This window comes from Petaurus breviceps, unplaced genomic scaffold (genome assembly GCF_028583685.1).
Source record: "Petaurus breviceps papuanus isolate PSGF00001 unplaced genomic scaffold, PetGlider_PUasm1.0 90700, whole genome shotgun sequence".
In the NCBI taxonomy this organism is placed as follows: Eukaryota; Metazoa; Chordata; class Mammalia; order Diprotodontia; family Petauridae; genus Petaurus; species Petaurus breviceps.
Window position 1 is genome coordinate 2,992,322 of NW_027187315.1, and position 11,449 is coordinate 3,003,770.

Below are 11,449 nucleotides of genomic sequence, written 5' to 3' on the forward strand. Positions count from 1 at the left end.
GAATATTTCTCAAGCACCTTGGATCTTCTTTGCCCCATTGACTTGTATCTATCTCCCCTTGAGGCCATGGTCTCCCACTGCATCCTGGACCATCTGCAGTCATCCTGACCTCTGATGAATGGAGGAGAGAGTGAGGCTGACAGCTTTGCACAGCTCTGCCTCACTTATATTCAATTCACTTTCCCTCTTGATGTCTCTGGTCCTCTTTGAGAACTAATGCTGAACAACAATATCCCTTATAACATCTTTGCTTGTGTCCACCTGAGCCACAAGGGTAGCCAGTGCCTAACCACCATGTCCTTCACAGAGTGGGAGCTTAATGTTTATTGGATTCCTTGTGTCTTTACTCCATAAACATAGCTTGATTGCACATAGTAGTTTACATGCCCCCCCCCCCCATTAGACTCTAAACTCCCTGAAGGCAGAGACTGTTTTGTTTTGTATCCCCAGAGTTTAGCACAGAGCCTGGCATATGGAAGACAATGTGTATTGACTGACTGACTGCATGTTTCCCCTTTCCTGTGCAACGTAAAGCTTGTTGGATTTGGAGTCAGAGAACCCAGGTTCCTCCACTTATCTGTGTGACCTTGGACAAGTCCCTTACCCCTGATGAGTGAAACTTAGTGGCCTCAATTATAAAATTAAGGGTTTGGATTAGATGAATCTCCAAGAGCCTTTCCACTTCCATCTCTTGGATCAAAGGAAAATTCTGTCCATGCATTTGCCATTGAAGACAGACACATAGACACACAAAATGAGTATTTGATAGTTTCTTGTGTGTTGTCTAATTACACTGGAATAAAATCTGCCTGTAAGTGAGATGGGAGGAGCAGGACCAGAATAGCAGCAGTGAGAATGGGAAGGGAAGGAAAGAGAAAGAAAAAACATTTAAAAATGGTATCTCCTCTCCCAGCATAACCCCCTCCCCTATGGCTGCCCCTCTCCCTCTCCAAAAGATGAATTTAAACATGCAGGTGGCCTTGCTTGATCGGTTAGCCCTGTGTCAGCACTGACCCTCTGGTGACCCTAGTCCGGCTGATCCCAGGGATTACCCTGCACACTCAAGGGTGGAGCAGGAATCTGGGAGGCTTTGGCTCGGGGCTCTCTCTTCTTGGCCCTGACAGGCTGTGAACCCATAGGTCTGAGGGCAGCCCAGCTGACTCCCATTGTCCTTTACTGACCTCCATCTAATCACAGGGAGGGCGGTTTAAAGGACTGATTTACAGTCCGATCAGCCCAAGCCTCGGTTTTTGTCACGAGCGATCAGGCCAGGTGAGCCTCACAAGGCTGGCTCCTGGGGCTCCCCACTTCAGTGATGAAATATGGCCGGAGGCTTACCGCCCCCCCCCCCCCCCTGCTCAGGTTCAGTCTCAGGCCGAGTACCCAGCCATCTGCAAAAGGGCTTTTCTTCTCTTCTCCTTTCCACTCCTCCTCCTTTTCGCCTCCCTTCTCCTCCCCCTTCTTTCTTTTCTTCCTCCTTTTCCCCCGTTGAACTCCTCCTCCTTTTCTTCCTCTTCCCCTTCCCTTCCTCCCCTCCTCCTCCTCTTCCTCCTCTTTCTCCCCTCCTCCTCTTCCACTCCTCCTCCTCTTCCCACTTCTCTTCCCCTCCCCCTCCTTTTCCTCCTCTTCCTTTTCCTCCTCTTCCTCCTCTTCCTCTTCACTAGCAATTAATGAGAAACAGCTGTGGATTTTGGAGTGGGAATCCTGGATCTGGCACTTAATATCAGTGTAACATTGGACCAGTAAATTCAGCCACTCAGAGCCTCAGTCTCTTCATCTATAAAAGGGGTGGTTAGATTAGACAAGCTTTAAAGTCCCTTGTAGCATTGAGGTATGATTGTTTTGTGAAATAATGAGCAGCCCTAAAATCTCAGTGAGTATGGGGGGAGGGGCGACTCAAGATGGGGAGGGAGTAAAAATTAAAAGCCCTTTTAGCCTGGTGCTTAAGCACTTTCCTTCCACTTTTTGTTTGTTACAGGTGGATATTTCAGCTTTCCAATTCTCAGAAGGCAAAGTGGGTCCCTAAGGGAAAGTTTCTATTTAAAACTAACACTTCTATAATTGCACCTTAAGGTTTACAAAGCCCTTTTCTTTAGGGGTGGGGGGCTATTATTATCACTCCCATTTTGCAGAAGAGGAAACTGAAGCTCAGATTAAGTGACTTGCCTGGGGCAAGCACACAGTTTGGTCAGGATTTGAATTAGGGGCCTTCCAGACTCTAGTCACTGCCACTTAACTGCCTTCTATACCATTATCTGTGTTGAGCTATGGGGTTAAAAGTTAAATGAACTCTGCACTCCATTAGTGACTCATCCCAATGCCCAGGGTAAATCTCTTCAGATATTAAAGAGTCCTCTTCTGTGAAATGGGGATAATCATAAGGTCACCCTCTTCTTCCTTTTCCTCCTCCCTTCTCCCCTGGGGGTGCTTTGGCTATAAACTAATAACTGGCTGTAAAGTGTTACAGGACCAGAAGCAAAAAGCCACAATGAGGTTGATTACATACCTCTACTACCCCATTCCTTCCCTGCCCGCCCTGAATTCCTGAGGTCAGAAAACTCACCACCCCCCACCCCTTTTTTCTGCCTTTCCAGTTTGCCAGGACTACCACACCCAGCCTAAGCAAGGGGTGTCCCACCATCGCCTCAATCAAAGAGAAGTAGGAAGCCCTGCTAGGGGAAAAGACTAAAGGCAAAGAAAGAATGATTGAATAGTAGCCAGTCTCACCGTGTTTGAAGTTTTTATACTATGAAGTTTTTATCTCTGGTTCTCCACGACTTTCTTTTTCCTGACCTCCCCAACACACTGATTCTGTCAGGGGTGGATATGTACCCTTTGGAAAGTCCTGAGCACCTGAACAATAGGGGACCCCAGTGTCCAGTAGTTTGCTGGAGAAAGAGCAGAATTCAGCTCCCCCGCCTTGTTCCAAGATGCTTAACTCCCTCAAAATCTCACTAGGGGTTTCTTCCTTCTGGGAGCTGGGCCTCCTAAGGGGATGGAAGTTGGCCTCTCTGTCTGCCCTGCTGTGGTGTGGGGTCTTATCAGAGAATAGGAAATAAAAATGAAAAATTGGTGTGAGGAGAGGGAAAAGGGGAAGGGTGACTCTGGCCCAAAGAAAAAGACAAGGACTGGTTAGTTTGTACAGAGAATCTCTGGGTTCTGGTCTTTCTCTCTCATAAGTTGCCAAGTCCTAATGCTAAATATTACACACCTCTTGGAGGCTTATTCTTTTACCTTTTCTAATCCCATTCCTAGCTACCTAATTTAAAGTATCTTCTTTCAAGCAAGAAAATGTAAATGTCTTCTCTTGCAGAGAGATTGTATTCCCCATAGGAGGACCTCAGACTATTCTTTCCCAAAGCAGTAGCAACCACGTAGTGGGGTCATGGGGGGAGGGGGGTAAGGGATTGAGCATAGGTGTGGATGGCAGAGACACGGGAGATGGGGGGGAGGAGTCCTAGTCAAAGAGAGCAGCAGGATGGGGGGTTGACGAACAGCTCCCTCACTGTAAATAGAGATGGGCAAATAGCATAATAAGCCTGGCAGGCAGCATGCATGTTAGCTGTGCTCAGCCAGCCAAATGCTGCTGGCTGTCCATCAGCCATCATGTGGATCCAGCTCCCCAACAGTCAGAATTCTATTGTATAGTACAACCTAGCAGCCTCCTGACACAATGTCCGGCTGTCATCACAAGGTATGACAGCAATCCAGTGTGTAGATAGAGACACAGATAGATCCGTAGAACGCTAGGGGCAGAGACAGATAGGCATATAGATGATAGACAGATAGATGAGAGATAGATAGGAGTAGAGAACCAGTGTCAGGCCCTGTGACCTGGCCAGATGGTCTGCAGCACTCTTTTATTTATTCTTTCAGGCTCCCCTGCTGAAGGGTGTTGGAGAAGGGCATTTCCATTATGCATACAGCTTCCTGCTTCCCAGCCTTCCCCCCAGTTTCTTACAGGCTCTGGCTAAACTGACCCCTTTTCAAAATGTAACCAACAATAATAGGTCACCTGCCTCCCAAGGCTAGCTACTACTAATGCCGTCTCCTCTTGGCATAGAAATGCAGCATGTTGCAGTATTATAGGGTCACAAATTTAGAACTAGGAGGGCAATAGGAACTAGGAACCAATAAATCTCTGGTCAGGATAAAGAAGGAAAAGATGATTTTACTTTAGCCAAAAAAACAGAAGCTGAATATAGCTAGCCAATAACACGTAGAAAGTCCAGTATCATTCCTCGATCACATTCTTGATAAGTTCAAACCTTATGTTGGAAGCTTTGACATGATACAGCCTTACAAAGATGAGAAAAGAAGGGAAAAAAAGGAAAATGACAAATGTTGGCAGAGGCTAATGCACTACTGGTAGAGTTGGGAATTGACAAAGCCATTCTGGAGAGCAAAAGGTCATTAAAGTGCCTATGTCCTTTGACTTAGAAATACTTCTACTAGACCTGTACTCCAAAGAAATCAAAAAAAGAAGAATAGGGCTCATATGCACAAAAATATTCCAATGGCGGAGAACTAAAAAGTAAGGCAGTGACCATCAGTTAGGAAATGGCTAAACAAGTTATGATATGTGCATGTAATGGAATACTAATGTGCTATAAGAAATGACAAAAAGGATGGATTCAGAGAAACCTATGAAGATGTGTATGAATTGATGCAGAGTGAAGTGAGCAGAACCAAGAGAATAACTAATACAATAACAACAGTGTTGAGACAAAAAAAACATAAAAGACTTAAGAATTCTAATGCTGTGATAAACCATGATTCCAGAAAACCTATGAAAAGGCATGCTACCCACCTCTTGACAGAGAGGTAATAGAGTCAGGCTGAGTAATGAGACATATATTTCTGGATTTGGACATGTGGGAATTTGTTTTGTTTGTGCATTTTTATTGCAAGTGTTTTTCTTTTTCCTTTTAAATTGGGCATGGCAAAGACAGAAAATAAATGCTGATTCATTGACAAAATAAAATGGAAGACATGTTATTGCCCTGGATCTCCTGCCCTCTGTTGCTTCTCCTGTTAAAACAAGAGCCAGGCTCAAACCCAGCTTTAAGTGTTCCCATGAAGTGATTTTCCTAGGAATAGCATAGGTCAGAACAGTGGGAACATCTCCCTCTAACTGTAAACTGGTGCCTCAGAACTCACCCAGCTCCATCTTTTCCTTCCCTTCTCCAAGATTCCTATGACTTTGGTTTCAGGTTTAATCAAGGGAGGGGCTCCAAAGCCAGTGAGAAATAGCTATTACCTGTAATCAGTGAATACAGTGCTCCAAGTTTAACAGTAAGGTGATTCCCAAGATCAAGAGCAAAAGATTAGTTTTTTCTTTTTTTAATTTTTATGTGGAATTTTTATTTTTTTTCCTTTTTATTAATTAAGTTTTCAACATTCACTTCCACAAGATTTTGAGTTCCAAATTTTCTCCGCATCTCTGCCCTTGACCCATCCCAAGACAGTGAGACTTCTGATTACCCTTCCCCCAATCTGCCCTCCCTTCTATCACAGCCTCCCCCTCCCATCCCTTTCCCTTCCACTTTCCTACTGTAGGGCACATATACCCCATTTAAGGACAAAACATTATTGAAGCAAAGATTTCGAGGAGGCCTTGAAATCTCCCACATCTGGGGAGAGATGACCTCTATGGTGAGGGATGGTAAATAAGAGTCCAGACACTATGAGAGGGATTGGCTATTCAAAGGAGGCTTCAGGACAAACCCTTTCTCCAGTGATTTAGAGATAGTTGATAAGATTAAGGTCCCTATGTCATTAGGCAACAGCCAACCTAAAATGCAATCACTGAAAAATGTTTCTAAAATAAGTGGAGATAAATGGGGGAAGGGGTGCATTGTAAGCACAAGTCTGAATGGAATTGAAATTCACAGCCTGTCACAATTGGAAGCATTTAACCAATCAACAAGCATTTATTTAGCACCTACTGCATGCCAGGCATTGCACTGGGCACTGGGGATGTAAATACCAAAGTGAGGCAGTTACAAGATCACATTAGGGTCAGAAGGATTGGGAGAGGCCTTTTGTATTTTTTTTTTGCCCTTTTTTTGTCCCCCATGCTTAGCACAAGGCTTGACACATATTAAATGCTTAATAAATGCTTGTGGACTGACTGAGGGATTAGAGGGCATCTAGCCCAGTCCTCTCTTTGAAGAGGATCGTCCTTGGGACCTCCCTTGGGACCCAGTGACTGACTAACATCCCATTTCCATTTAACCACTTAACATCAGATTAGTTTTCACAGAGTTAAATGACTTGCCCATAAAAAACTGCTCTCAGGAATCTTGCATTTTATGGGGAAGACACTGGGGGAAGGGAAGAGGGGATGCACACTTGTTCACAGATAAATACACATAAGATATGTACAAAACGAATATGAAATGATTGGGGAGGAGGAGGAGTGAGCCTGTTGGAAGACAGGTTGAGCCTTGAAGAGAGCTAGGGGTTCCAAGAGCCAGAGTTAAGGAAGGGAAGCACTGTAGGTATGAGAATGGGGGGGGGGGGGGAAGGATTCTCCTATCCTCCTATCTGAAGACAATAAGTAACCCTGTTTGCCTGTTTGACTGGAATGCAAAGTATGTGAGGGAGATGAATGTGTGATCTGTGAAGAACTTCAAATGCTCAGCAGAGTAGTCTGACTCTGGACCCCTGCTCTCAGGGCCAGGCCTTCATAGTTCTCAGGTACCTGGAGGCCATTGGCTATGTCTCCTTTCTCTGTAATCTACTCAAGCTTCTACCAGTTATGTTCCCCCCATTTTTAGGGACCCAGTGACTGACTAACATCCCATTTCCATTTAACCACTTAACATCAGATTAGTTTTCACAGAGGAATATTTATTTCAAAAAATATAGCTAGAACAAATAAACAAGCATCTCCCCCTGCCTAGGAGGCATAATCCCACCCTAGACTGCTTTTTGTTTCTGGTGGGGCAAGGAAAGAAGATGGAATTACACTCATAGTTTAGCTCAATTCCTACATAGCATTAATCCCGCCAAGGTCAGGTTCAAAGCCATCTTCAATGCCAGCTTCTGCTGACCTGGAATCCCTAGCATTGTTCCTCAGTGCCTTGCTGCTGAGCTGGCTTCCAGGGATCACCATGGCTCAATCCCCCAGGCCAAATCAAAAACTCCACTCCATGAACCCAAAACAGAAAGAAACAAAAGAAAAAACTAAAGCCCTAGGCCCATTTCTTGGAGCCATGGTCTTAGAAGGACTAGGGCCTTCTAGTACTCTAGGGCCCTCCCCCATCACCACATGATCTTAATGACTGTGAGTGAAGTCTCCTCCCTCAAAGGTATGACTAAAGGTGCCATAGGAGCTGAGATAGGCCATTTTAAAGACAGTTCTGGCTGCCAGCCAATGGAGAAAGACTGCTCCCAGCCACATAGAATGTTCACATGTGCTGCAGACCTCACTCTCCCAAAAGCAACTCCCTAGGTTCTTCCATATGGATGAAGTCACCTTAGGTGGTCTGGCCATGTGCCAGATACTTGACCCATATTTATTTGATCCTATGCTAAATGAGTAGCCACCAAAGCTTCCTGAGCATAGCCAAACCTGTGCTTTAAAAAGGAACGTTAGAAATCATTTTGAGAATGATTTTTGAGAAATTTTTCCTCATTTTGAGAAACTGAGACCCAGAGAAGGGAATTTACCTATTCAAGGTCATACAGCAGTTTAGGAACAGAGCCAGGACTAGATCTACTAAATTCAATTCAAGAAACAGTTATTAAGCATGCATAATAAACTAGGCACTGAAGGATTTTTTTTAAATTAATAGCATTTTATTTTTTCCAATTACACATAAAGACAATTTTCAACATTCAATTTTTTAAAAACTTTAAGTTCCAAATTTTTCTCCCTCCCTAGGATAGTGAGCAATCTGATATAGGTTGTACATAGCACTGAGGTTTCAAGACAAAAAAAAAAAAAAAAGAGTGTCTGCTCATCATGGAGCACACATTCTCCAAAGATTTGGCCCAGTGTTTCTTTTAAAACATAGTCAATAAAAAGAAGTTAAGAATTCATCAGAGAAGATGCTTACTTCAGTTACACGAACATCCAGTCCACATAGCATGTAGACTTTATTAGAAAAGAAATATTAGAAAAGAAAATTAGAAAAAAAATTTTTTAGGTAGAAAAGAAAAAAATATAAAGTTGTAATAGGTTACCAGGCTGATGGAAGATGATAGCTGTCCATCAAAAACCCCAAAGATGAATGGAAATAAGGAGCTATACTAACCCAGGGATGTCTCCATTAAGGTCTGAGTCCAAGTAAGGTCAGCATACAGTCTAACTGACCCATAGGAATATATGAGGAATATATGTGTTCCCTTAGAGCTTTTTTTTTTTTTTGCTTTTTTTTGGAGGGAGAAGCCTGGGCAGTTGGGGTTAAGTGACTTGCCCAAGGTCACATGGCTAGTTTTTTTGTTAAGTATCTGAGGCCAGATTTGAACTCAGGTTCTCCTGACTTAAGAGACAGTGCTCTATTCACTGGGCAACCTAGCCACCCCTCGCTCAGAGCTCTTACACTGCCCTCTTGAAGGGAATAAAGCTGCTTTGTTCAAAAGTCTCAGGTCCAGGGGTAGCTAGGTGGTGAAAAAGCAAAACAAAAACAAAAGCAAAAAAAAGGTCTTAGGTCCGTATTAAACCTTGCCTCCTCTCTGACCCAGCAAACTCAGTAGGAGCAGTCTACTAGAAGTCTGTAAGCACTCTACCTGAAGTCAGTAAGACCAGAGTTAAAATCTTGTTTCAGACAACTTATTAGCTACATGACATTGAGCAAGTCACTTCACCGCTATCTGTCTCAGTTTCCCCAGCTGTTAAATGGGGATAATGATGGCATTTCCTTCAAAGGATTGTTGTGAGGATCAAATGAAATAAGATTTGTAAAGTGTTTAGCACAATTCCAGGTACACAGTAGGCATTCTATAAATACTTATTCTCTTCCTTTTGCTTACCTACCTTTGATGTCTCAAAGAGATCAAAGAAAGAAGAAAAGAACCCATATATACAAAAATATTTATAGAGGTTCTTTTCATGGTGGCAAAGAATTGCATACTGAGGGGGTGCCCAAAAATTGGGAAATGACTGAACAAGTTTTGGTATATGAAAGTGATGAAATACCACTGTGCTTTAAGAAACGATGAAGTATGGGAGGCTAGGTGGCACAGTGAATAGAGCACTGGCCCTAGAGTCAGGAGGATCTGAGTTCAAATCCAGCCTCAGACTCTTAACACTGATGAGCCAGTGACCTTGGACAAGTCACTTAACCCCAACTGCCCAGCCTTCCCCCTCAAAAAGAAAGAAAAAGAAGAGATGAAGTAGATGGCTTCAGAGAAACCTGGGAAGATTTGTATGAATTGATGCAAAGTGTAGTAAGTAGAACCAGAACAATTTCTATGGTAACAGCAATGTTGTAAGAGATGATCAACTTTGAAAGACTCAGTAATTCTAATCAACACAATGACCAACCTCCATTCCAGAGGACTCAGGATGAAATATGCCACCCACCTCTAAACAGAAGCGATGAATTCAGAACAGAGGTATGTATGTTTGTTTGTTTGGGGGGGGGGGGGGGGGGGGAGGTTCTGAGTGGAGGGAGGCATATTGGACCTGCTCAGTGAAGGAATTTTTTTCCTTGACTATACATGCTTGTAACCTTTCTCCACTCCCATCCCCCCATTACCTTGGCTTTCTCAATGGAGGAGGAGGAAGGTTAGAGGCAGAAAATTCTGATCTGAAAATTAAATAAAATATAATTTTAAAAAAGTCATGGCTCTGGCAAACAAATTACTGTATGGGGCACAGGACCCCTCCCAGTCCTTGTTTATGAGTTATCTCTCCATCTAAGCTCTTGTCTACAAATCCTCAAGTAAAGTGCTGAGGAGGACACAGAGGTTAGAACTTTATTGTAGCTGCAAGTTCACAATGGGGCAGACAGATAGGCTCTCCCCGCTGACTTGTCAGGCCTCTGTCAGACCTACACACCACCCACACACCCACACTCTGAAAGAATCCCTTTGAGTGTAAAGTGGATCTCTGGGAGCTAAGTCAGATACTGGGATTTTGCTTAACTGAATTCCCAAAGTAACCTTTCTCAAAAGTAGGTGAGGGCCAGAGTTAGAGAAATGGGGTGAAAAGCTGAAGCTTGTCGGAGGTAGCCCACAGTTTCCACAGGACCTGTCACTGAGATTTTTCCACTGGACCTGACCAGCTGTCTGAGACAGCTCACTTAGCTCCAACTCATCTTTTGAGAACCTCTCTATTCCCTTCATTTTTTCTGAGGCTTCAAGAAAAATGTACTTTCTGCTCTTTTCAGAGCTCCCAGTTCTCCCCTTAAGCATAGAGCTTCGATACTATTCTCTAGATATGAATTCTTTTTTTTTTAATTTTTTTTTAATTAAGATATGAATTCTTATTGGTCACTGGGGCACTGTCTCAATTCCTCTCCCTGAGTCTCATACCATCTCTACTTTCCTTACACAGGCTTCTTTCCACTTCTTGATGACAATATTCCTTGGGCTTTGTCGTCCAAATCTTTTTGTTCTCTTCCTCCTCCTTACCTAGAGCCTGGTCTCCAGCATGGGTCTAGCTAGCAGGTGAGCAGAAAACCAAGTCCAATTTGTGCCCCCCTATAATTAATAAACTGGCATTTTGGTCTCCAGATTATTCTCTTGGGAGTTTGGTTAGCTTAAATAGATTCCCTGCTAAATCCCCCTGGAGTAAATGTGTAAACCTGAGTTTCAAAATCCTACCAAGTTGGTGACTAGCCCCCAGAGTCCCTACTAAGGGACCCCCACTAAGATGCAGCCACTCCATGAGACCCGTGGTGAAGCAGCCAACCGGCCTGATCCATCATGATTATTCCCACTGCTCTGGGGAGGTCAGGATAAAAGCATTCAGTCTAGGCAAACCTTTGGCAACTTGCCCACAATCCCCAGTTAGAGACATGCTGACATAGATTGATAAAGGCCTTTAGTTTGAGGTTTTGCATTAAGCATGACTAGGCATCAGCTGGGATGACAGATGCATATCTCACAGATGGAGATGCAGTTTGCTCAGAAGGTGAGGCTGGAGTGAGTGCTTGTGGTCAGTGTGGTCTCAGAGGCCAGAGGCCAGTCCGGGTGCAACCTCGGATTGGCCCAGTTTCTTGAGGCAATCCATTTAATCTCTCTTTACCTCAGTTTCTTCATATTCTACTTGGAATAATAATAGGTGATGTTTAGTTTCCTCCCTAGGGGAAAAGTGGGAAAGATCTATGAGGTAATGTCTGTTCAAATGCTCTGAGTTCCTGGAAGGAAGGAAATCACACTGACTAGACCAACCAGATGCCACTACTATTGTTATTGTTATTTTGGCCGACTTGGCTATCTCCAAGGCCAAGAAATTTTGCCTTCCTTTGCCAGATCTTGCCACTGCCCCATT